We start from the raw sequence: 21533 nt of genomic DNA, 5'->3' as shown, positions 1-21533 counted from the left end.
GGCGCGGCCCTGCCCCGATGACAGGATGACAGAGTTGCCCAGCACTTCCAGTTGGACCGGCCCTCAGCACGGCGCTCCTCCAACCTCCTGCTCCAAGCAGCGTGGGCTCGGACAGTACACCAGCTTGCTCAAGCTCTTCTCCAGGCACCTCTTCCAAACCGCCAGCGTGCAGGTTGCACAGCCCGCCTGCAAAGCCTCTCCTCCTGCTTCACTCTCCTTCTCGTGGGGAAAAGAGCTTCCCCCGAGCCTGCTGGAACAAACCCCTTTGGTTCCAGTTTTCTTCTCTTGCCTCTTTCCCTCCAGCCAGGCACCCCTGTGAAGGCCTGGCGCTGTCTTCTCAACAAGTCCCCGGGCTACCTCCTGCAAGGCAGCTGCTTAGGTGCGCGCGGAGCCCTCCCTTCTCCGGGCTGGAGAGGCCCCGTGCCCTCAGATGCTTCTCGCTCCTCTAGCGCTTCACCATCTTGGTGTGCCTCTGCGGCACTCGCTCCGCCTCATCGGGGGCTTTCTTCTGTTGGGGGCCCCCAACGCTCTGGAGAGAGAGAGCGGTCTGCTGTGGCCCTCTTTGCCGCCCAGGCACCGTGCTGGCCCCCTGCAACTTTCAGAGGCCCCGGCCGGAGGGGAAAGAGGCTGCTGGCCCCGCAAAGGGGAATGAAAAGCTTTGGAGAATGCGGGCATCGATCCCGCTGCCTCTCGCATGCTAAGCGAGCGCTCTACCACTTGAGCTAATTCCCCGGCCCACAGCCGGCCCCTTCCTTCCTCTCAGCGTCCCCCGTGCCCACCCCTGCCCTGCGCTGCCCTGCAGCCAAGGCCTGGGCCTCCCAAGGCCTCGTCCTCAGCCCAGTCACTCCCCTTCCTCGGGCACATGCTTCCTGCCGAAAGCAGTGCTGAAGGCCAACTCTTTTGGGGCTCCTGAGCACAAAGGTCCCCCCGCTACTGCGAGTTTGTCTGCCGAGCCTGAGGGAGACCGTTGAGCGCATGCAGCTGGAGGCCTTCGACAAAAGAGCTGGGGGAAGCCTCAGCGGGAGCTTTCTTGGCGTGGTAGCTGTCGTCACGCGGAGCCTCTCGCCCTCGGCGCCTGCCTGAGCCACGCTGCATCTGCGTGAGGGCCATGCGCGTGGCCTCTTGATCTGGAGCCTGGCCCTCGGAGCCAGCTGCCCAGCGTGAGCTTGGGCCCGCAACACCGCCACACGGACCTGCCTGGCAACGCCTGCGCTGTGCCTGATCCCGGGAGGCTCTCTGCAGCGCAGGATGCCACCCCGGAGCCCTGACCTGCTGCCAGCCCTTCCCTGGCTGAGGTCTCGCATGCCTGCTCAGAGGGCACCTGCACAGCCAAAAGGCAAGGGTGCAGCAGGGGCTGGCCAAGCCAAAAGGGCACTCCTTCGAGCCGGAGTTGAACCAGCGACCTAAGGATGGCCGTGCAAGGGAGCCTACAGTCCTCCGCTCTACCAGCTGAGCTATCGAAGGAACGGCAGGGCTCTGGCGCGGCCCTGCCCCGATGACAGGATGACAGAGTTGCCCAGCACTTCCAGTTGGACCGGCCCTCAGCACGGCGCTCCTCCAACCTCCTGCTCCAAGCAGCGTGGGCTCGGACAGTACACCAGCTTGCTCAAGCTCTTCTCCAGGCACCTCTTCCAAACCGCCAGCGTGCAGGTTGCACAGCCCGCCTGCAAAGCCTCTCCTCCTGCTTCACTCTCCTTCTCGTGGGGAAAAGAGCTTCCCCCGAGCCTGCTGGAACAAACCCCTTTGGTTCCAGTTTTCTTCTCTTGCCTCTTTCCCTCCAGCCAGGCACCCCTGTGAAGGCCTGGCGCTGTCTTCTCAACAAGTCCCCGGGCTACCTCCTGCAAGGCAGCTGCTTAGGTGCGCGCGGAGCCCTCCCTTCTCCGGGCTGGAGAGGCCCCGTGCCCTCAGATGCTTCTCGCTCCTCTAGCGCTTCACCATCTTGGTGTGCCTCTGCGGCACTCGCTCCGCCTCATCGGGGGCTTTCTTCTGTTGGGGGCCCCCAACGCTCTGGAGAGAGAGAGCGGTCTGCTGTGGCCCTCTTTGCCGCCCAGGCACCATGCTGGCCCCCTGCAACTTTCAGAGGCCCCGGCCGGAGGGGAAAGAGGCTGCTGGCCCCGCAAAGGGGAATGAAAAGCTTTGGAGAATGCGGGCATCGATCCCGCTGCCTCTCGCATGCTAAGCGAGCGCTCTACCACTTGAGCTAATTCCCCGGCCCACAGCCGGCCCCTTCCTTCCTCTCAGCGTCCCCCGTGCCCACCCCTGCCCTGCGCTGCCCTGCAGCCAAGGCCTGGGCCTCCCAAGGCCTCGCCCTCAGCCCAGTCACTCCCCTTCCTCGGGCACATGCTTCCTGCCGAAAGCAGTGCTGAAGGCCAACTCTTTTGGGGCTCCTGAGCACAAAGGTCACCCCGCTACTGCGAGTTTGTCTGCCGAGCCTGAGGGAGACCGTTGAGCGCATGCAGCTGGAGGCCTTCGACAAAAGAGCTGGGGGAAGCCTCAGCGGGAGCTTTCTTGGCGTGGTAGCTGTCGTCACGCGGAGCCTCTCGCCCTCGGCGCCTGCCTGAGCCACGCTGCATCTGCGTGAGGGCCATGCGCGTGGCCTCTTGATCTGGAGCCTGGCCCTCGGAGCCAGCTGCCCAGCGTGAGCTTGGGCCCGCAACACCGCCACACGGACCTGCCTGGCAACGCCTGCGCTGTGCCTGATCCCGGGAGGCTCTCTGCAGCGCAGGATGCCACCCCGGAGCCCTGACCTGCTGCCAGCCCTTCCCTGGCTGAGGTCTCGCATGCCTGCTCAGAGGGCACCTGCACAGCCAAAAGGCAAGGGTGCAGCAGGGGCTGGCCAAGCCAAAAGGGCACTCCTTCGAGCCGGAGTTGAACCAGCGACCTAAGGATGGCCGTGCAAGGGAGCCTACAGTCCTCCGCTCTACCAGCTGAGCTATCGAAGGAACGGCAGGGCTCTGGCGCGGCCCTGCCCCGATGACAGGATGACAGAGTTGCCCAGCACTTCCAGTTGGACCGGCCCTCAGCACGGCGCTCCTCCAACCTCCTGCTCCAAGCAGCGTGGGCTCGGACAGTACACCAGCTTGCTCAAGCTCTTCTCCAGGCACCTCTTCCAAACCGCCAGCGTGCAGGTTGCACAGCCCGCCTGCAAAGCCTCTCCTCCTGCTTCACTCTCCTTCTCGTGGGGAAAAGAGCTTCCCCCGAGCCTGCTGGAACAAACCCCTTTGGTTTCAGTTTTCTTCTCTTGCCTCTTTCCCTCCAGCCAGGCACCCCTGTGAAGGCCTGGCGCTGTCTTCTCAACAAGTCCCCGGGCTACCTCCTGCAAGGCAGCTGCTTAGGTGCGCGCGGAGCCCTCCCTTCTCCGGGCTGGAGAGGCCCTGTGCCCTCAGATGCTTCTCGCTCCTCTAGCGCTTCACCATCTTGGTGTGCCTCTGCGGCACTCGCTCCGCCTCATCGGGGGCTTTCTTCTGTTGGGGGCCCCCAACGCTCTGGAGAGAGAGAGCGGTCTGCTGTGGCCCTCTTTGCCGCCCAGGCACCATGCTGGCCCCCTGCAACTTTCAGAGGCCCCGGCCGGAGGGGAAAGAGGCTGCTGGCCCCGCAAAGGGGAATGAAAAGCTTTGGAGAATGCGGGCATCGATCCCGCTGCCTCTCGCATGCTAAGCGAGCGCTCTACCACTTGAGCTAATTCCCCGGCCCACAGCCGGCCCCTTCCTTCCTCTCAGCGTCCCCCGTGCCCACCCCTGCCCTGCGCTGCCCTGCAGCCAAGGCCTGGGCCTCCCAAGGCCTCGCCCTCAGCCCAGTCACTCCCCTTCCTCGGGCACATGCTTCCTGCCGAAAGCAGTGCTGAAGGCCAACTCTTTTGGGGCTCCTGAGCACAAAGGTCCCCCCGCTACTGCGAGTTTGTCTGCCGAGCCTGAGGGAGACCGTTGAGCGCATGCAGCTGGAGGCCTTCGACAAAAGAGCTGGGGGAAGCCTCAGCGGGAGCTTTCTTGGCGTGGTAGCTGTCGTCACGCGGAGCCTCTCGCCCTCGGCGCCTGCCTGAGCCACGCTGCATCTGCGTGAGGGCCATGCGCGTGGCCTCTTGACCTGGAGCCTGGCCCTCGGAGCCAGCTGCCCAGCGTGAGCTTGGGCCCGCAACACCGCCACACGGACCTGCCTGGCAACGCCTGCGCTGTGCCTGATCCCGGGAGGCTCTCTGCAGCGCAGGATGCCACCCCGGAGCCCTGACCTGCTGCCAGCCCTTCCCTGGCTGAGGTCTCGCATGCCTGCTCAGAGGGCACCTGCACAGCCAAAAGGCAAGGGTGCAGCAGGGGCTGGCCAAGCCAAAAGGGCACTCCTTCGAGCCGGAGTTGAACCAGCGACCTAAGGATGGCCGTGCAAGGGAGCCTACAGTCCTCCGCTCTACCAGCTGAGCTATCGAAGGAACGGCAGGGCTCTGGCGCGGCCCTGCCCTGATGACAGGATGACAGAGTTGCCCAGCACTTCCAGTTCGACCGGCCCTCAGCACGGCGCTCCTCCAACCTCCTGCTCCAAGCAGCGTGGGCTCGGACAGTACACCAGCTTGCTCAAGCTCTTCTCCAGGCACCTCTTCCAAACCGCCAGCGTGCAGGTTGCACAGCCCGCCTGCAAAGCCTCTCCTCCTGCTTCACTCTCCTTCTCGTGGGGAAAAGAGCTTCCCCCGAGCCTGCTGGAACAAACCCCTTTGGTTCCAGTTTTCTTCTCTTGCCTCTTTCCCTCCAGCCAGGCACCCCTGTGAAGGCCTGGCGCTGTCTTCTCAACAAGTCCCCGGGCTACCTCCTGCAAGGCAGCTGCTTAGGTGCGCGCGGAGCCCTCCCTTCTCCGGGCTGGAGAGGCCCCGTGCCCTCAGATGCTTCTTGCTCCTCTAGCGCTTCACCATCTTGGTGTGCCTCTGCGGCACTCGCTCCGCCTCATCGGGGGCTTTCTTCTGTTGGGGGCCCCCAACGCTCTGGAGAGAGAGAGCGGTCTGCTGTGGCCCTCTTTGCCGCCCAGGCACCGTGCTGGCTCCCTGCAACTTTCAGAGGCCCCGGCCGGAGGGGAAAGAGGCTGCTGGCCCCGCAAAGGGGAATGAAAAGCTTTGGAGAATGCGGGCATCGATCCCGCTGCCTCTCGCATGCTAAGCGAGCGCTCTACCACTTGAGCTAATTCCCCGGCCCACAGCCGGCCCCTTCCTTCCTCTCAGCGTCCCCCGTGCCCACCCCTGCCCTGCGCTGCCCTGCAGCCAAGGCCTGGGCCTCCCAAGGCCTCGCCCTCAGCCCAGTCACTCCCCTTCCTCGGGCACATGCTTCCTGCCGAAAGCAGTGCTGAAGGCCAACTCTTTTGGGGCTCCTGAGCACAAAGGTCCCCCCGCTACTGCGAGTTTGTCTGCCGAGCCTGAGGGAGACCGCTGAGCGCATGCAGCTGGAGGCCTTCGACAAAAGAGCTGGGGGAAGCCTCAGCGGGAGCTTTCTTGGCGTGGTAGCTGTTGTCACGCGGAGCCTCTCGCCCTCGGCGCCTGCCTGAGCCACGCTGCATCTGCGTGAGGGCCATGCGCGTGGCCTCTTGATCTGGAGCCTGGCCCTCGGAGCCAGCTGCCCAGCGTGAGCTTGGGCCCGCAACACTGCCACACGGACCTGCCTGGCAACGCCTGCGCTGTGCCTGATCCCGGGAGGCTCTCTGCAGCGCAGGATGCCACCCCGGAGCCCTGACCTGCTGCCAGCCCTTCCCTGGCTGAGGTCTCGCATGCCTGCTCAGAGGGCACCTGCACAGCCAAAAGGCAAGGGTGCAGCAGGGGCTGGCCAAGCCAAAAGGGCACTCCTTCGAGCCGGAGTTGAACCAGCGACCTAAGGATGGCCGTGCAAGGGAGCCTACAGTCCTCCGCTCTACCAGCTGAGCTATCGAAGGAACGGCAGGGCTCTGGCGCGGCCCTGCCCCGATGACAGGATGACAGAGTTGCCCAGCACTTCCAGTTGGACCGGCCCTCAGCACGGCGCTCCTCCAACCTCCTGCTCCAAGCAGCGTGGGCTCGGACAGTACACCAGCTTGCTCAAGCTCTTCTCCAGGCACCTCTTCCAAACCGCCAGCGTGCAGGTTGCACAGCCCGCCTGCAAAGCCTCTCCTCCTGCTTCACTCTCCTTCTCGTGGGGAAAAGAGCTTCCCCCGAGCCTGCTGGAACAAACCCCTTTGGTTCCAGTTTTCTTCTCTTGCCTCTTTCCCTCCAGCCAGGCACCCCTGTGAAGGCCTGGCGCTGTCTTCTCAACAAGTCCCCGGGCTACCTCCTGCAAGGCAGCTGCTTAGGTGCGCGCGGAGCCCTCCCTTCTCCGGGCTGGAGAGGCCCCGTGCCCTCAGATGCTTCTCGCTCCTCTAGCGCTTCACCATCTTGGTGTGCCTCTGCGGCACTCGCTCCGCCTCATCGGGGGCTTTCTTCTGTTGGGGGCCCCCAACGCTCTGGAGAGAGAGAGCGGTCTGCTGTGGCCCTCTTTGCCGCCCAGGCACCGTGCTGGCCCCCTGCAACTTTCAGAGGCCCCGGCCGGAGGGGAAAGAGGCTGCTGGCCCCGCAAAGGGGAATGAAAAGCTTTGGAGAATGCGGGCATCGATCCCGCTGCCTCTCGCATGCTAAGCGAGCGCTCTACCACTTGAGCTAATTCCCCGGCCCACAGCCGGCCCCTTCCTTCCTCTCAGCGTCCCCCGTGCCCACCCCTGCCCTGCGCTGCCCTGCAGCCAAGGCCTGGGCCTCCCAAGGCCTCGTCCTCAGCCCAGTCACTCCCCTTCCTCGGGCACATGCTTCCTGCCGAAAGCAGTGCTGAAGGCCAACTCTTTTGGGGCTCCTGAGCACAAAGGTCCCCCCGCTACTGCGAGTTTGTCTGCCGAGCCTGAGGGAGACCGTTGAGCGCATGCAGCTGGAGGCCTTCGACAAAAGAGCTGGGGGAAGCCTCAGCGGGAGCTTTCTTGGCGTGGTAGCTGTCGTCACGCGGAGCCTCTCGCCCTCGGCGCCTGCCTGAGCCACGCTGCATCTGCGTGAGGGCCATGCGCGTGGCCTCTTGATCTGGAGCCTGGCCCTCGGAGCCAGCTGCCCAGCGTGAGCTTGGGCCCGCAACACCGCCACACGGACCTGCCTGGCAACGCCTGCGCTGTGCCTGATCCCGGGAGGCTCTCTGCAGCGCAGGATGCCACCCCGGAGCCCTGACCTGCTGCCAGCCCTTCCCTGGCTGAGGTCTCGCATGCCTGCTCAGAGGGCACCTGCACAGCCAAAAGGCAAGGGTGCAGCAGGGGCTGGCCAAGCCAAAAGGGCACTCCTTCGAGCCGGAGTTGAACCAGCGACCTAAGGATGGCCGTGCAAGGGAGCCTACAGTCCTCCGCTCTACCAGCTGAGCTATCGAAGGAACGGCAGGGCTCTGGCGCGGCCCTGCCCCGATGACAGGATGACAGAGTTGCCCAGCACTTCCAGTTGGACCGGCCCTCAGCACGGCGCTCCTCCAACCTCCTGCTCCAAGCAGCGTGGGCTCGGACAGTACACCAGCTTGCTCAAGCTCTTCTCCAGGCACCTCTTCCAAACCGCCAGCGTGCAGGTTGCACAGCCCGCCTGCAAAGCCTCTCCTCCTGCTTCACTCTCCTTCTCGTGGGGAAAAGAGCTTCCCCCGAGCCTGCTGGAACAAACCCCTTTGGTTCCAGTTTTCTTCTCTTGCCTCTTTCCCTCCAGCCAGGCACCCCTGTGAAGGCCTGGCGCTGTCTTCTCAACAAGTCCCCGGGCTACCTCCTGCAAGGCAGCTGCTTAGGTGCGCGCGGAGCCCTCCCTTCTCCGGGCTGGAGAGGCCCCGTGCCCTCAGATGCTTCTCGCTCCTCTAGCGCTTCACCATCTTGGTGTGCCTCTGCGGCACTCGCTCCGCCTCATCGGGGGCTTTCTTCTGTTGGGGGCCCCCAACGCTCTGGAGAGAGAGAGCGGTCTGCTGTGGCCCTCTTTGCCGCCCAGGCACCATGCTGGCCCCCTGCAACTTTCAGAGGCCCCGGCCGGAGGGGAAAGAGGCTGCTGGCCCCGCAAAGGGGAATGAAAAGCTTTGGAGAATGCGGGCATCGATCCCGCTGCCTCTCGCATGCTAAGCGAGCGCTCTACCACTTGAGCTAATTCCCCGGCCCACAGCCGGCCCCTTCCTTCCTCTCAGCGTCCCCCGTGCCCACCCCTGCCCTGCGCTGCCCTGCAGCCAAGGCCTGGGCCTCCCAAGGCCTCGCCCTCAGCCCAGTCACTCCCCTTCCTCGGGCACATGCTTCCTGCCGAAAGCAGTGCTGAAGGCCAACTCTTTTGGGGCTCCTGAGCACAAAGGTCACCCCGCTACTGCGAGTTTGTCTGCCGAGCCTGAGGGAGACCGTTGAGCGCATGCAGCTGGAGGCCTTCGACAAAAGAGCTGGGGGAAGCCTCAGCGGGAGCTTTCTTGGCGTGGTAGCTGTCGTCACGCGGAGCCTCTCGCCCTCGGCGCCTGCCTGAGCCACGCTGCATCTGCGTGAGGGCCATGCGCGTGGCCTCTTGATCTGGAGCCTGGCCCTCGGAGCCAGCTGCCCAGCGTGAGCTTGGGCCCGCAACACCGCCACACGGACCTGCCTGGCAACGCCTGCGCTGTGCCTGATCCCGGGAGGCTCTCTGCAGCGCAGGATGCCACCCCGGAGCCCTGACCTGCTGCCAGCCCTTCCCTGGCTGAGGTCTCGCATGCCTGCTCAGAGGGCACCTGCACAGCCAAAAGGCAAGGGTGCAGCAGGGGCTGGCCAAGCCAAAAGGGCACTCCTTCGAGCCGGAGTTGAACCAGCGACCTAAGGATGGCCGTGCAAGGGAGCCTACAGTCCTCCGCTCTACCAGCTGAGCTATCGAAGGAACGGCAGGGCTCTGGCGCGGCCCTGCCCCGATGACAGGATGACAGAGTTGCCCAGCACTTCCAGTTGGACCGGCCCTCAGCACGGCGCTCCTCCAACCTCCTGCTCCAAGCAGCGTGGGCTCGGACAGTACACCAGCTTACTCAAGCTCTTCTCCAGGCACCTCTTCCAAACCGCCAGCGTGCAGGTTGCACAGCCCGCCTGCAAAGCCTCTCCTCCTGCTTCACTCTCCTTCTCGTGGGGAAAAGAGCTTCCCCCGAGCCTGCTGGAACAAACCCCTTTGGTTCCAGTTTTCTTCTCTTGCCTCTTTCCCTCCAGCCAGGCACCCCTGTGAAGGCCTGGCGCTGTCTTCTCAACAAGTCCCCGGGCTACCTCCTGCAAGGCAGCTGCTTAGGTGCGCGCGGAGCCCTCCCTTCTCCGGGCTGGAGAGGCCCCGTGCCCTCAGATGCTTCTCGCTCCTCTAGCGCTTCACCATCTTGGTGTGCCTCTGCGGCACTCGCTCCGCCTCATCGGGGGCTTTCTTCTGTTGGGGGCCCCCAACGCTCTGGAGAGAGAGAGCGGTCTGCTGTGGCCCTCTTTGCCGCCCAGGCACCATGCTGGCTCCCTGCAACTTTCAGAGGCCCCGGCCGGAGGGGAAAGAGGCTGCTGGCCCCGCAAAGGGGAATGAAAAGCTTTGGAGAATGTGGGCATCGATCCCGCTGCCTCTCGCATGCTAAGCGAGCGCTCTACCACTTGAGCTAATTCCCCGGCCCACAGCCGGCCCCTTCCTTCCTCTCAGCGTCCCCCGTGCCCACCCCTGCCCTGCGCTGCCCTGCAGCCAAGGCCTGGGCCTCCCAAGGCCTCGCCCTCAGCCCAGTCACTCCCCTTCCTCGGGCACATGCTTCCTGCCGAAAGCAGTGCTGAAGGCCAACTCTTTTGGGGCTCCTGAGCACAAAGGTCCCCCCGCTACTGCGAGTTTGTCTGCCGAGCCTGAGGGAGACCGTTGAGCGCATGCAGCTGGAGGCCTTCGACAAAAGAGCTGGGGGAAGCCTCAGCGGGAGCTTTCTTGGCGTGGTAGCTGTCGTCACGCGGAGCCTCTCGCCCTCGGCGCCTGCCTGAGCCACGCTGCATCTGCGTGAGGGCCATGCGCGTGGCCTCTTGATCTGGAGCCTGGCCCTCGGAGCCAGCTGCCCAGCGTGAGCTTGGGCCCGCAACACCGCCACACGGACCTGCCTGGCAACGCCTGCGCTGTGCCTGATCCCGGGAGGCTCTCTGCAGCGCAGGATGCCACCCCGGAGCCCTGACCTGCTGCCAGCCCTTCCCTGGCTGAGGTCTCGCATGCCTGCTCAGAGGGCACCTGCACAGCCAAAAGGCAAGGGTGCAGCAGGGGCTGGCCAAGCCAAAAGGGCACTCCTTCGAGCCGGAGTTGAACCAGCGACCTAAGGATGGCCGTGCAAGGGAGCCTACAGTCCTCCGCTCTACCAGCTGAGCTATCGAAGGAACGGCAGGGCTCTGGCGTGGCCCTGCCCCGATGACAGGATGACAGAGTTGCCCAGCACTTCCAGTTGGACCGGCCCTCAGCACGGCGCTCCTCCAACCTCCTGCTCCAAGCAGCGTGGGCTCGGACAGTACACCAGCTTGCTCAAGCTCTTCTCCAGGCACCTCTTCCAAACCGCCAGCGTGCAGGTTGCACAGCCCGCCTGCAAAGCCTCTCCTCCTGCTTCACTCTCCTTCTCGTGGGGAAAAGAGCTTCCCCCGAGCCTGCTGGAACAAACCCCTTTGGTTCCAGTTTTCTTCTCTTGCCTCTTTCCCTCCAGCCAGGCACCCCTGTGAAGGCCTGGCGCTGTCTTCTCAACAAGTCCCCGGGCTACCTCCTGCAAGGCAGCTGCTTAGGTGCGCGCGGAGCCCTCCCTTCTCCGGGCTGGAGAGGCCCCGTGCCCTCAGATGCTTCTCGCTCCTCTAGCGCTTCACCATCTTGGTGTGCCTCTGCAGCACTCGCTCCGCCTCATCGGGGGCTTTCTTCTGTTGGGGGCCCCCAACGCTCTGGAGAGAGAGAGCGGTCTGCTGTGGCCCTCTTTGCCGCCCAGGCACCATGCTGGCTCCCTGCAACTTTCAGAGGCCCCGGCCGGAGGGGAAAGAGGCTGCTGGCCCCGCAAAGGGGAATGAAAAGCTTTGGAGAATGCGGGCATCGATCCCGCTGCCTCTCGCATGCTAAGCGAGCGCTCTACCACTTGAGCTAATTCCCCGGCCCACAGCCGGCCCCTTCCTTCCTCTCAGCGTCCCCCGTGCCCACCCCTGCCCTGCGCTGCCCTGCAGCCAAGGCCTGGGCCTCCCAAGGCCTCGCCCTCAGCCCAGTCACTCCCCTTCCTCGGGCACATGCTTCCTGCCGAAAGCAGTGCTGAAGGCCAACTCTTTTGGGGCTCCTGAGCACAAAGGTCCCCCCGCTACTGCGAGTTTGTCTGCCGAGCCTGAGGGAGACCGTTGAGCGCATGCAGCTGGAGGCCTTCGACAAAAGAGCTGGGGGAAGCCTCAGCGGGAGCTTTCTTGGCGTGGTAGCTGTCGTCACGCAGAGCCTCTCGCCCTCGGCGCCTGCCTGAGCCACGCTGCATCTGCGTGAGGGCCATGCGCGTGGCCTCTTGATCTGGAGCCTGGCCCTCGGAGCCAGCTGCCCAGCGTGAGCTTGGGCCCGCAACACCGCCACACGGACCTGCCTGGCAACGCCTGCGCTGTGCCTGATCCCGGGAGGCTCTCTGCAGCGCAGGATGCCACCCCGGAGCCCTGACCTGCTGCCAGCCCTTCCCTGGCTGAGGTCTCGCATGCCTGCTCAGAGGGCACCTGCACAGCCAAAAGGCAAGGGTGCAGCAGGGGCTGGCCAAGCCAAAAGGGCACTCCTTCGAGCCGGAGTTGAACCAGCGACCTAAGGATGGCCGTGCAAGGGAGCCTACAGTCCTCCGCTCTACCAGCTGAGCTATCGAAGGAACGGCAGGGCTCTGGCGCGGCCCTGCCCCGATGACAGGATGACAGAGTTGCCCAGCACTTCCAGTTGGACCGGCCCTCAGCACGGCGCTCCTCCAACCTCCTGCTCCAAGCAGCGTGGGCTCGGACAGTACACCAGCTTGCTCAAGCTCTTCTCCAGGCACCTCTTCCAAACCGCCAGCGTGCAGGTTGCACAGCCCGCCTGCAAAGCCTCTCCTCCTGCTTCACTCTCCTTCTCGTGGGGAAAAGAGCTTCCCCCGAGCCTGCTGGAACAAACCCCTTTGGTTCCAGTTTTCTTCTCTTGCCTCTTTCCCTCCAGCCAGGCACCCCTGTGAAGGCCTGGCGCTGTCTTCTCAACAAGTCCCCGGGCTACCTCCTGCAAGGCAGCTGCTTAGGTGCGCGCGGAGCCCTCCCTTCTCCGGGCTGGAGAGGCCCCGTGCCCTCAGATGCTTCTCGCTCCTCTAGCGCTTCACCATCTTGGTGTGCCTCTGCGGCACTCGCTCCGCCTCATCGGGGGCTTTCTTCTGTTGGGGGCCCCCAACGCTCTGGAGAGAGAGAGCGGTCTGCTGTGGCCCTCTTTGCCGCCCAGGCACCATGCTGGCTCCCTGCAACTTTCAGAGGCCCCGGCCGGAGGGGAAAGAGGCTGCTGGCCCCGCAAAGGGGAATGAAAAGCTTTGGAGAATGCGGGCATCGATCCCGCTGCCTCTCGCATGCTAAGCGAGCGCTCTACCACTTGAGCTAATTCCCCGGCCCACAGCCGGCCCCTTCCTTCCTCTCAGCGTCCCCCGTGCCCACCCCTGCCCTGCGCTGCCCTGCAGCCAAGGCCTGGGCCTCCCAAGGCCTCGCCCTCAGCCCAGTCACTCCCCTTCCTCGGGCACATGCTTCCTGCCGAAAGCAGTGCTGAAGGCCAACTCTTTTGGGGCTCCTGAGCACAAAGGTCCCCCCGCTACTGCGAGTTTGTCTGCCAAGCCTGAGGGAGACCGTTGAGCGCATGCAGCTGGAGGCCTTCGACAAAAGAGCTGGGGGAAGCCTCAGCGGGAGCTTTCTTGGCGTGGTAGCTGTCGTCACGCAGAGCCTCTCGCCCTCGGCGCCTGCCTGAGCCACGCTGCATCTGCGTGAGGGCCATGCGCGTGGCCTCTTGATCTGGAGCCTGGCCCTCGGAGCCAGCTGCCCAGCGTGAGCTTGGGCCCGCAACACCGCCACACGGACCTGCCTGGCAACGCCTGCGCTGTGCCTGATCCCGGGAGGCTCTCTGCAGCGCAGGATGCCACCCCGGAGCCCTGACCTGCTGCCAGCCCTTCCCTGGCTGAGGTCTCGCATGCCTGCTCAGAGGGCACCTGCACAGCCAAAAGGCAAGGGTGCAGCAGGGGCTGGCCAAGCCAAAAGGGCACTCCTTCGAGCCGGAGTTGAACCAGCGACCTAAGGATGGCCGTGCAAGGGAGCCTACAGTCCTCCGCTCTACCAGCTGAGCTATCGAAGGAACGGCAGGGCTCTGGCGCGGCCCTGCCCCGATGACAGGATGACAGAGTTGCCCAGCACTTCCAGTTGGACCGGCCCTCAGCACGGCGCTCCTCCAACCTCCTGCTCCAAGCAGCGTGGGCTCGGACAGTACACCAGCTTACTCAAGCTCTTCTCCAGGCACCTCTTCCAAACCGCCAGCGTGCAGGTTGCACAGCCCGCCTGCAAAGCCTCTCCTCCTGCTTCACTCTCCTTCTCGTGGGGAAAAGAGCTTCCCCCGAGCCTGCTGGAACAAACCCCTTTGGTTCCAGTTTTCTTCTCTTGCCTCTTTCCCTCCAGCCAGGCACCCCTGTGAAGGCCTGGCGCTGTCTTCTCAACAAGTCCCCGGGCTACCTCCTGCAAGGCAGCTGCTTAGGTGCGCGCGGAGCCCTCCCTTCTCCGGGCTGGAGAGGCCCCGTGCCCTCAGATGCTTCTCGCTCCTCTAGCGCTTCACCATCTTGGTGTGCCTCTGCGGCACTCGCTCCGCCTCATCGGGGGCTTTCTTCTGTTGGGGGCCCCCAACGCTCTGGAGAGAGAGAGCGGTCTGCTGTGGCCCTCTTTGCCGCCCAGGCACCGTGCTGGCTCCCTGCAACTTTCAGAGGCCCCGGCCGGAGGGGAAAGAGGCTGCTGGCCCCGCAAAGGGGAATGAAAAGCTTTGGAGAATGCGGGCATCGATCCCGCTGCCTCTCGCATGCTAAGCGAGCGCTCTACCACTTGAGCTAATTCCCCGGCCCACAGCCGGCCCCTTCCTTCCTCTCAGCGTCCCCCGTGCCCACCCCTGCCCTGCGCTGCCCTGCAGCCAAGGCCTGGGCCTCCCAAGGCCTCGCCCTCAGCCCAGTCACTCCCCTTCCTCGGGCACATGCTTCCTGCCGAAAGCAGTGCTGAAGGCCAACTCTTTTGGGGCTCCTGAGCACAAAGGTCCCCCCGCTACTGCGAGTTTGTCTGCCGAGCCTGAGGGAGACCGTTGAGCGCATGCAGCTGGAGGCCTTCGACAAAAGAGCTGGGGGAAGCCTCAGCGGGAGCTTTCTTGGCGTGGTAGCTGTCGTCACGCGGAGCCTCTCGCCCTCGGCGCCTGCCTGAGCCACGCTGCATCTGCATGAGGGCCATGTGCGTGGCCTCTTGATCTGGAGCCTGGCCCTCGGAGCCAGCTGCCCAGCGTGAGCTTGGGCCCGCAACACCGCCACACGGACCTGCCTGGCAACGCCTGCGCTGTGCCTGATCCCGGGAGGCTCTCTGCAGCGCAGGATGCCACCCCGGAGCCCTGACCTGCTGCCAGCCCTTCCCTGGCTGAGGTCTCGCATGCCTGCTCAGAGGGCACCTGCACAGCCAAAAGGCAAGGGTGCAGCAGGGGCTGGCCAAGCCAAAAGGGCACTCCTTCGAGCCGGAGTTGAACCAGCGACCTAAGGATGGCCGTGCAAGGGAGCCTACAGTCCTCCGCTCTACCAGCTGAGCTATCGAAGGAACGGCAGGGCTCTGGCGCGGCCCTGCCCCGATGACAGGATGACAGAGTTGCCCAGCACTTCCAGTTGGACCGGCCCTCAGCACGGCGCTCCTCCAACCTCCTGCTCCAAGCAGCGTGGGCTCGGACAGTACACCAGCTTACTCAAGCTCTTCTCCAGGCACCTCTTCCAAACCGCCAGCGTGCAGGTTGCACAGCCCGCCTGCAAAGCCTCTCCTCCTGCTTCACTCTCCTTCTCGTGGGGAAAAGAGCTTCCCCCGAGCCTGCTGGAACAAACCCCTTTGGTTCCAGTTTTCTTCTCTTGCCTCTTTCCCTCCAGCCAGGCACCCCTGTGAAGGCCTGGCGCTGTCTTCTCAACAAGTCCCCGGGCTACCTCCTGCAAGGCAGCTGCTTAGGTGCGCGCGGAGCCCTCCCTTCTCCGGGCTGGAGAGGCCCCGTGCCCTCAGATGCTTCTCGCTCCTCTAGCGCTTCACCATCTTGGTGTGCCTCTGCGGCACTCGCTCCGCCTCATCGGGGGCTTTCTTCTGTTGGGGGCCCCCAACGCTCTGGAGAGAGAGAGCGGTCTGCTGTGGCCCTCTTTGCCGCCCAGGCACCATGCTGGCCCCCTGCAACTTTCAGAGGCCCCGGCCAGAGGGGAAAGAGGCTGCTGGCCCCGCAAAGGGGAATGAAAAGCTTTGGAGAATGCGGGCATCGATCCCGCTGCCTCTCGCATGCTAAGCGAGCGCTCTACCACTTGAGCTAATTCCCCGGCCCACAGCCGGCCCCTTCCTTCCTCTCAGCGTCCCCCGTGCCCACCCCTGCCCTGCGCTGCCCTGCAGCCAAGGCCTGGGCCTCCCAAGGCCTCGCCCTCAGCCCAGTCACTCCCCTTCCTCGGGCACATGCCTCCTGCAAAAAGCAGTGCTGAAGGCCAACTCTTTTGGGGCTCCTGAGCACAAAGGTCCCCCCGCTACTGCGAGTTTGTCTGCCGAGCCTGAGGGAGACCGTTGAGCGCATGCAGCTGGAGGCCTTCGACAAAAGAGCTGGGGGAAGCCTCAGCGGGAGCTTTCTTGGCGTGGTAGCTGTCGTCACACAGAGCCTCTCGCCCTCGGCGCCTGCCTGAGCCACGCTGCATCTGCGTGAGGGCCATGCGCGTGGCCTCTTGATCTGGAGCCTGGCCCTCGGAGCCAGCTGCCCAGCGTGAGCTTGGGCCCGCAACACCGCCACACGGACCTGCCTGGCAACGCCTGCGCTGTGCCTGATCCCGGGAGGCTCTCTGCAGCGCAGGATGCCACCCCGGAGCCCTGACCTGCTGCCAGCCCTTCCCTGGCTGAGGTCTCGCATGCCTGCTCAGAGGGCACCTGCACAGCCAAAAGGCAAGGGTGCAGCAGGGGCTGGCCAAGCCAAAAGGGCACTCCTTCGAGCCGGAGTTGAACCAGCGACCTAAGGATGGCCGTGCAAGGGAGCCTACAGTCCTCCGCTCTACCAGCTGAGCTATCGAAGGAACGGCAGGGCTCTGGCGCGGCCCTGCCCCGATGACAGGATGACAGAGTTGCCCAGCACTTCCAGTTGGACCGGCCCTCAGCACGGCGCTCCTCCAACCTCCTGCTCCAAGCAGCGTGGGCTCGGACAGTACACCAGCTTGCTCAAGCTCTTCTCCAGGCACCTCTTCCAAACCGCCAGCGTGCAGGTTGCACAGCCCGCCTGCAAAGCCTCTCCTCCTGCTTCACTCTCCTTCTCGTGGGGAAAAGAGCTTCCCCCGAGCCTGCTGGAACAAACCCCTTTGGTTCCAGTTTTCTTCTCTTGCCTCTTTCCCTCCAGCCAGGCACCCCTGTGAAGGCCTGGCGCTGTCTTCTCAACAAGTCCCCGGGCTACCTCCTGCAAGGCAGCTGCTTAGGTGCGCGCGGAGCCCTCCCTTCTCCGGGCTGGAGAGGCCCCGTGCCCTCAGATGCTTCTCGCTCCTCTAGCGCTTCACCATCTTGGTGTGCCTCTGCGGCACTCGCTCCGCCTCATCGGGGGCTTTCTTCTGTTGGGGGCCCCCAACGCTCTGGAGAGAGAGAGCGGTCTGCTGTGGCCCTCTTTGCCGCCCAGGCACCATGCTGGCTCCCTGCAACTTTCAGAGGCCCCGGCCGGAGGGGAAAGAGGCTGCTGGCCCCGCAAAGGGGAATGAAAAGCTTTGGAGAATGCGGGCATCGATCCCGCTGCCTCTCGCATGCTAAGCGAGCGCTCTACCACTTGAGCTAATTCCCCGGCCCACAGCCGGCCCCTTCCTTCCTCTCAGCGTCCCCCGTGCCCACCCCTGCCCTGCGCTGCCCTGCAGCCAAGGCCTGGGCCTCCCAAGGCCTCGCCCTCAGCCCAGTCACTCCCCTTCCTCGGGCACATGCTTCCTGCCGAAAGCAGTGCTGAAGGCCAACTCTTTTGGGGCTCCTGAGCACAAAGGTCCCCCCGCTACTGCGAGTTTGTCTGCCAAGCCTGAGGGAGACCGTTGAGCGCATGCAGCTGGAGGCCTTCGACAAAAGAGCTGGGGGAAGCCTCAGCGGGAGCTTTCTTGGCGTGGTAGCTGTCGTCACGCAGAGCCTCTCGCCCTCGGCGCCTGCCTGAGCCACGCTGCATCTGCGTGAGGGCCATGCGCGTGGCCTCTTGATCTGGAGCCTGGCCCTCGGAGCCAGCTGCCCAGCGTGAGCTTGGGCCCGCAACACCGCCACACGGACCTGCCTGGCAACGCCTGCGCTGTGCCTGATCCCGGGAGGCTCTCTGCAGCGCAGGATGCCACCCCGGAGCCCTGACCTGCTGCCAGCCCTTCCCTGGCTGAGGTCTCGCATGCCTGCTCAGAGGGCACCTGCACAGCCAAAAGGCAAGGGTGCAGCAGGGGCTGGCCAAGCCAAAAGGGCACTCCTTCGAGCCGGAGTTGAACCAGCGACCTAAGGATGGCCGTGCAAGGGAGCCTACAGTCCTCCGCTCTACCAGCTGAGCTATCGAAGGAACGGCAGGGCTCTGGCGCGGCCCTGCCCCGATGACAGGATGACAGAGTTGCCCAGCACTTCCAGTTGGACCGGCCCTCAGCACGGCGCTCCTCCAACCTCCTGCTCCAAGCAGCGTGGGCTCGGACAGTACACCAGCTTACTCAAGCTCTTCTCCAGGCACCTCTTCCAAACCGCCAGCGTGCAGGTTGCACAGCCCGCCTGCAAAGCCTCTCCTCCTGCTTCACTCTCCTTCTCGTGGGGAAAAGAGCTTCCCCCGAGCCTGCTGGAACAAACCCCTTTGGTTCCAGTTTTCTTCTCTTGCCTCTTTCCCTCCAGCCAGGCACCCCTGTGAAGGCCTGGCGCTGTCTTCTCAACAAGTCCCCGGGCTACCTCCTGCAAGGCAGCTGCTTAGGTGCGCGCGGAGCCCTCCCTTCTCCGGGCTGGAGAGGCCCCGTGCCCTCAGATGCTTCTCGCTCCTCTAGCGCTTCACCATCTTGGTGTGCCTCTGCGGCACTCGCTCCGCCTCATCGGGGGCTTTCTTCTGTTGGGGGCCCCCAACGCTCTGGAGAGAGAGAGCGGTCTGCTGTGGCCCTCTTTGCCGCCCAGGCACCGTGCTGGCTCCCTGCAACTTTCAGAGGCCCCGGCCGGAGGGGAAAGAGGCTGCTGGCCCCGCAAAGGGGAATGAAAAGCTTTGGAGAATGCGGGCATCGATCCCGCTGCCTCTCGCATGCTAAGCGAGCGCTCTACCACTTGAGCTAATTCCCCGGCCCACAGCCGGCCCCTTCCTTCCTCTCAGCGTCCCCCGTGCCCACCCCTGCCCTGCGCTGCCCTGCAGCCAAGGCCTGGGCCTCCCAAGGCCTCGCCCTCAGCCCAGTCACTCCCCTTCCTCGGGCACATGCTTCCTGCCGAAAGCAGTGCTGAAGGCCAACTCTTTTGGGGCTCCTGAGCACAAAGGTCCCCCCGCTACTGCGAGTTTGTCTGCCGAGCCTGAGGGAGACCGTTGAGCGCATGCAGCTGGAGGCCTTCGACAAAAGAGCTGGGGGAAGCCTCAGCGGGAGCTTTCTTGGCGTGGTAGCTGTCGTCACACAGAGCCTCTCGCCCTCGGCGCCTGCCTGAGCCACGCTGCATCTGCATGAGGGCCATGTGCGTGGCCTCTTGATCTGGAGCCTGGCCCTCGGAGCCAGCTGCCCAGCGTGAGCTTGGGCCCGCAACACCGCCACACGGACCTGCCTGGCAACGCCTGCGCTGTGCCTGATCCCGGGAGGCTCTCTGCAGCGCAGGATGCCACCCCGGAGCCCTGACCTGCTGCCAGCCCTTCCCTGGCTGAGGTCTCGCATGCCTGCTCAGAGGGCACCTGCACAGCCAAAAGGCAAGGGTGCAGCAGGGGCTGGCCAAGCCAAAAGGGCACTCCTTCGAGCCGGAGTTGAACCAGCGACCTAAGGATGGCCGTGCAAGGGAGCCTACAGTCCTCCGCTCTACCAGCTGAGCTATCGAAGGAACGGCAGGGCTCTGGCGCGGCCCTGCCCCGATGACAGGATGACAGAGTTGCCCAGCACTTCCAGTTGGACCGGCCCTCAGCACGGCGCTCCTCCAACCTCCTGCTCCAAGCAGCGTGGGCTCGGACAGTACACCAGCTTACTCAAGCTCTTCTCCAGGCACCTCTTCCAAACCGCCAGCGTGCAGGTTGCACAGCCCGCCTGCAAAGCCTCTCCTCCTGCTTCACTCTCCTTCTCGTGGGGAAAAGAGCTTCCCCCGAGCCTGCTGGAACAAACCCCTTTGGTTCCAGTTTTCTTCTCTTGCCTCTTTCCCTCCAGCCAGGCACCCCTGTGAAGGCCTGGCGCTGTCTTCTCAACAAGTCCCCGGGCTACCTCCTGCAAGGCAGCTGCTTAGGTGCGCGCGGAGCCCTCCCTTCTCCGGGCTGGAGAGGCCCCGTGCCCTCAGATGCTTCTCGCTCCTCTAGCGCTTCACCATCTTGGTGTGCCTCTGCGGCACTCGCTCCGCCTCATCGGGGGCTTTCTTCTGTTGGGGGCCCCCAACGCTCTGGAGAGAGAGAGCGGTCTGCTGTGGCCCTCTTTGCCGCCCAGGCACCATGCTGGCCCCCTGCAACTTTCAGAGGCCCCGGCCAGAGGGGAAAGAGGCTGCTGGCCCCGCAAAGGGGAATGAAAAGCTTTGGAGAATGCGGGCATCGATCCCGCTGCCTCTCGCATGCTAAGCGAGCGCTCTACCACTTGAGCTAATTCCCCGGCCCACAGCCGGCCCCTTCCTTCCTCTCAGCGTCCCCCGTGCCCACCCCTGCCCTGCGCTGCCCTGCAGCCAAGGCCTGGGCCTCCCAAGGCCTCGCCCTCAGCCCAGTCACTCCCCTTCCTCGGGCACATGCTTCCTGCCGAAAGCAGTGCTGAAGGCCAACTCTTTTGGGGCTCCTGAGCACAAAGGTCACCCCGCTACTGCGAGTTTGTCTGCCGAGCCTGAGGGAGACCGTTGAGCGCATGCAGCTGGAGGCCTTCGACAAAAGAGCTGGGGGAAGCCTCAGCGGGAGCTTTCTTGGCGTGGTAGCTGTCGTCACGCGGAGCCTCTCGCCCTCGGCGCCTGCCTGAGCCACGCTGCATCTGCGTGAGGGCCATGCGCGTGGCCTCTTGATCTGGAGCCTGGCCCTCGGAGCCAGCTGCCCAGCGTGAGCTTGGGCCCGCAACACCGCCACACGGACCTGCCTGGCAACGCCTGCGCTGTGCCTGATCCCGGGAGGCTCTCTGCAGCGCAGGATGCCACCCCGGAGCCCTGACCTGCTGCCAGCCCTTCCCTGGCTGAGGTCTCGCATGCCTGCTCAGAGGGCACCTGCACAGCCAAAAGGCAAGGGTGCAGCAGGGGCTGGCCAAGCCAAAAGGGCACTCCTTCGAGCCGGAGTTGAACCAGCGACCTAAGGATGGCCGTGCAAGGGAGCCTACAGTCCTCCGCTCTACCAGCTGAGCTATCGAAGGAACGGCAGGGCTCTGGCGCGGCCCTGCCCCGATGACAGGATGACAGAGTTGCCCAGCACTTCCAGTTGGACCGGCCCTCAGCACGGCGCTCCTCCAACCTCCTGCTCCAAGCAGCGTGGGCTCGGACAGTACACCAGCTTGCTCAAGCTCTTCTCCAGGCACCTCTTCCAAACCGCCAGCGTGCAGGTTGCACAGCCCGCCTGCAAAGCCTCTCCTCCTGCTTCACTCTCCTTCTCGTGGGGAAAAGAGCTTCCCCCGAGCCTGCTGGAACAAACCCCTTTGGTTCCAATTTTCTTCTCTTGCCTCTTTCCCTCCAGCCAGGCACCCCTGTGAAGGCCTGGCGCTGTCTTCTCAACAAGTCCCCGGGCTACCTCCTGCAAGGCAGCTGCTTAGGTGCACGCGGAGCCCTCCCTTCTCCGGGCTGGAGAGGCCCCGTGCCCTCAGATGCTTCTCGCTCCTCTAGCGCTTCACCATCTTGGTGTGCCTCTGCGGCACTCGCTCCGCCTCATCGGGGGCTTTCTTCTGTTGGGGGCCCCCAACGCTCTGGAGAGAGAGAGCGGTCTGCTGTGGCCCTCTTTGCCGCCCAGGCACCGTGCTGGCTCCCTGCAACTTTCAGAGGCCCCGGCCGGAGGGGAAAGAGGCTGCTGGCCCCGCAAAGGGGAATGAAAAGCTTTGGAGAATGCGGGCATCGATCCCGCTGCCTCTCGCATGCTAAGCGAGCGCTCTACCACTTGAGCTAATTCCCCGGCCCACAGCCAGCCCCTTCCTTCCTCTCAGCGTCCCCCGTGCCCACCCCTGCCCTGCGCTGCCCTGCAGCCAAGGCCTGGGCCTCCCAAGGCCTCGCCCTCAGCCCAG

General features: G+C 64.6%; 1 protein-coding gene and 28 non-coding genes across 29 annotated transcripts in view; 1 reads left to right on the top strand and 28 right to left on the bottom strand.

Moving 5' to 3' along the window:
• Window positions 1-21533, top strand: part of DNAJC5B (DnaJ heat shock protein family (Hsp40) member C5 beta) — a 78351-nt gene that overhangs the window by 8232 nt on the left and 48586 nt on the right. The gene's annotated exons all lie outside the window — the stretch shown is intronic.
• TRNAA-AGC (transfer RNA alanine (anticodon AGC)) lies at window positions 660-732 on the bottom strand. Its single transcript has one exon. It is a non-coding gene; the product is annotated as a tRNA-Ala (tRNA).
• On the bottom strand, window positions 1376-1464 carry TRNAY-GUA (transfer RNA tyrosine (anticodon GUA)). Its single transcript is given in 2 exon segments — window positions 1376-1411; window positions 1428-1464. It is a non-coding gene; the product is annotated as a tRNA-Tyr (tRNA).
• TRNAA-AGC (transfer RNA alanine (anticodon AGC)) lies at window positions 2138-2210 on the bottom strand. Its single transcript has one exon. It is a non-coding gene; the product is annotated as a tRNA-Ala (tRNA).
• TRNAY-GUA (transfer RNA tyrosine (anticodon GUA)) lies at window positions 2854-2942 on the bottom strand. The gene is given in 2 exon segments: window positions 2854-2889; window positions 2906-2942. It is a non-coding gene; the product is annotated as a tRNA-Tyr (tRNA).
• Window positions 3616-3688, bottom strand: TRNAA-AGC (transfer RNA alanine (anticodon AGC)). The gene has a single exon. It is a non-coding gene; the product is annotated as a tRNA-Ala (tRNA).
• Window positions 4332-4420, bottom strand: TRNAY-GUA (transfer RNA tyrosine (anticodon GUA)). Its single transcript is given in 2 exon segments — window positions 4332-4367; window positions 4384-4420. It is a non-coding gene; the product is annotated as a tRNA-Tyr (tRNA).
• On the bottom strand, window positions 5094-5166 carry TRNAA-AGC (transfer RNA alanine (anticodon AGC)). The gene has a single exon. It is a non-coding gene; the product is annotated as a tRNA-Ala (tRNA).
• TRNAY-GUA (transfer RNA tyrosine (anticodon GUA)) lies at window positions 5810-5898 on the bottom strand. The gene is given in 2 exon segments: window positions 5810-5845; window positions 5862-5898. It is a non-coding gene; the product is annotated as a tRNA-Tyr (tRNA).
• Window positions 6572-6644, bottom strand: TRNAA-AGC (transfer RNA alanine (anticodon AGC)). The gene has a single exon. It is a non-coding gene; the product is annotated as a tRNA-Ala (tRNA).
• TRNAY-GUA (transfer RNA tyrosine (anticodon GUA)) lies at window positions 7288-7376 on the bottom strand. Its single transcript is given in 2 exon segments — window positions 7288-7323; window positions 7340-7376. It is a non-coding gene; the product is annotated as a tRNA-Tyr (tRNA).
• TRNAA-AGC (transfer RNA alanine (anticodon AGC)) lies at window positions 8050-8122 on the bottom strand. Its single transcript has one exon. It is a non-coding gene; the product is annotated as a tRNA-Ala (tRNA).
• TRNAY-GUA (transfer RNA tyrosine (anticodon GUA)) lies at window positions 8766-8854 on the bottom strand. The gene is given in 2 exon segments: window positions 8766-8801; window positions 8818-8854. It is a non-coding gene; the product is annotated as a tRNA-Tyr (tRNA).
• On the bottom strand, window positions 10244-10332 carry TRNAY-GUA (transfer RNA tyrosine (anticodon GUA)). The gene is given in 2 exon segments: window positions 10244-10279; window positions 10296-10332. It is a non-coding gene; the product is annotated as a tRNA-Tyr (tRNA).
• Window positions 11006-11078, bottom strand: TRNAA-AGC (transfer RNA alanine (anticodon AGC)). Its single transcript has one exon. It is a non-coding gene; the product is annotated as a tRNA-Ala (tRNA).
• TRNAY-GUA (transfer RNA tyrosine (anticodon GUA)) lies at window positions 11722-11810 on the bottom strand. The gene is given in 2 exon segments: window positions 11722-11757; window positions 11774-11810. It is a non-coding gene; the product is annotated as a tRNA-Tyr (tRNA).
• On the bottom strand, window positions 12484-12556 carry TRNAA-AGC (transfer RNA alanine (anticodon AGC)). Its single transcript has one exon. It is a non-coding gene; the product is annotated as a tRNA-Ala (tRNA).
• On the bottom strand, window positions 13200-13288 carry TRNAY-GUA (transfer RNA tyrosine (anticodon GUA)). Its single transcript is given in 2 exon segments — window positions 13200-13235; window positions 13252-13288. It is a non-coding gene; the product is annotated as a tRNA-Tyr (tRNA).
• On the bottom strand, window positions 13962-14034 carry TRNAA-AGC (transfer RNA alanine (anticodon AGC)). Its single transcript has one exon. It is a non-coding gene; the product is annotated as a tRNA-Ala (tRNA).
• TRNAY-GUA (transfer RNA tyrosine (anticodon GUA)) lies at window positions 14678-14766 on the bottom strand. Its single transcript is given in 2 exon segments — window positions 14678-14713; window positions 14730-14766. It is a non-coding gene; the product is annotated as a tRNA-Tyr (tRNA).
• On the bottom strand, window positions 15440-15512 carry TRNAA-AGC (transfer RNA alanine (anticodon AGC)). Its single transcript has one exon. It is a non-coding gene; the product is annotated as a tRNA-Ala (tRNA).
• TRNAY-GUA (transfer RNA tyrosine (anticodon GUA)) lies at window positions 16156-16244 on the bottom strand. The gene is given in 2 exon segments: window positions 16156-16191; window positions 16208-16244. It is a non-coding gene; the product is annotated as a tRNA-Tyr (tRNA).
• TRNAA-AGC (transfer RNA alanine (anticodon AGC)) lies at window positions 16918-16990 on the bottom strand. The gene has a single exon. It is a non-coding gene; the product is annotated as a tRNA-Ala (tRNA).
• TRNAY-GUA (transfer RNA tyrosine (anticodon GUA)) lies at window positions 17634-17722 on the bottom strand. The gene is given in 2 exon segments: window positions 17634-17669; window positions 17686-17722. It is a non-coding gene; the product is annotated as a tRNA-Tyr (tRNA).
• Window positions 18396-18468, bottom strand: TRNAA-AGC (transfer RNA alanine (anticodon AGC)). The gene has a single exon. It is a non-coding gene; the product is annotated as a tRNA-Ala (tRNA).
• On the bottom strand, window positions 19112-19200 carry TRNAY-GUA (transfer RNA tyrosine (anticodon GUA)). The gene is given in 2 exon segments: window positions 19112-19147; window positions 19164-19200. It is a non-coding gene; the product is annotated as a tRNA-Tyr (tRNA).
• TRNAA-AGC (transfer RNA alanine (anticodon AGC)) lies at window positions 19874-19946 on the bottom strand. Its single transcript has one exon. It is a non-coding gene; the product is annotated as a tRNA-Ala (tRNA).
• On the bottom strand, window positions 20590-20678 carry TRNAY-GUA (transfer RNA tyrosine (anticodon GUA)). Its single transcript is given in 2 exon segments — window positions 20590-20625; window positions 20642-20678. It is a non-coding gene; the product is annotated as a tRNA-Tyr (tRNA).
• TRNAA-AGC (transfer RNA alanine (anticodon AGC)) lies at window positions 21352-21424 on the bottom strand. Its single transcript has one exon. It is a non-coding gene; the product is annotated as a tRNA-Ala (tRNA).

The sequence above is a fragment of the Rhea pennata genome, chromosome 2, assembly GCF_028389875.1.
Source record: "Rhea pennata isolate bPtePen1 chromosome 2, bPtePen1.pri, whole genome shotgun sequence".
Lineage (NCBI taxonomy): Eukaryota > Metazoa > Chordata > Aves > Rheiformes > Rheidae > Rhea > Rhea pennata.
The sequence above is the reverse complement of the archived record's forward strand: the minus strand, read 5'-3'. Positions and strand labels throughout refer to the sequence as shown.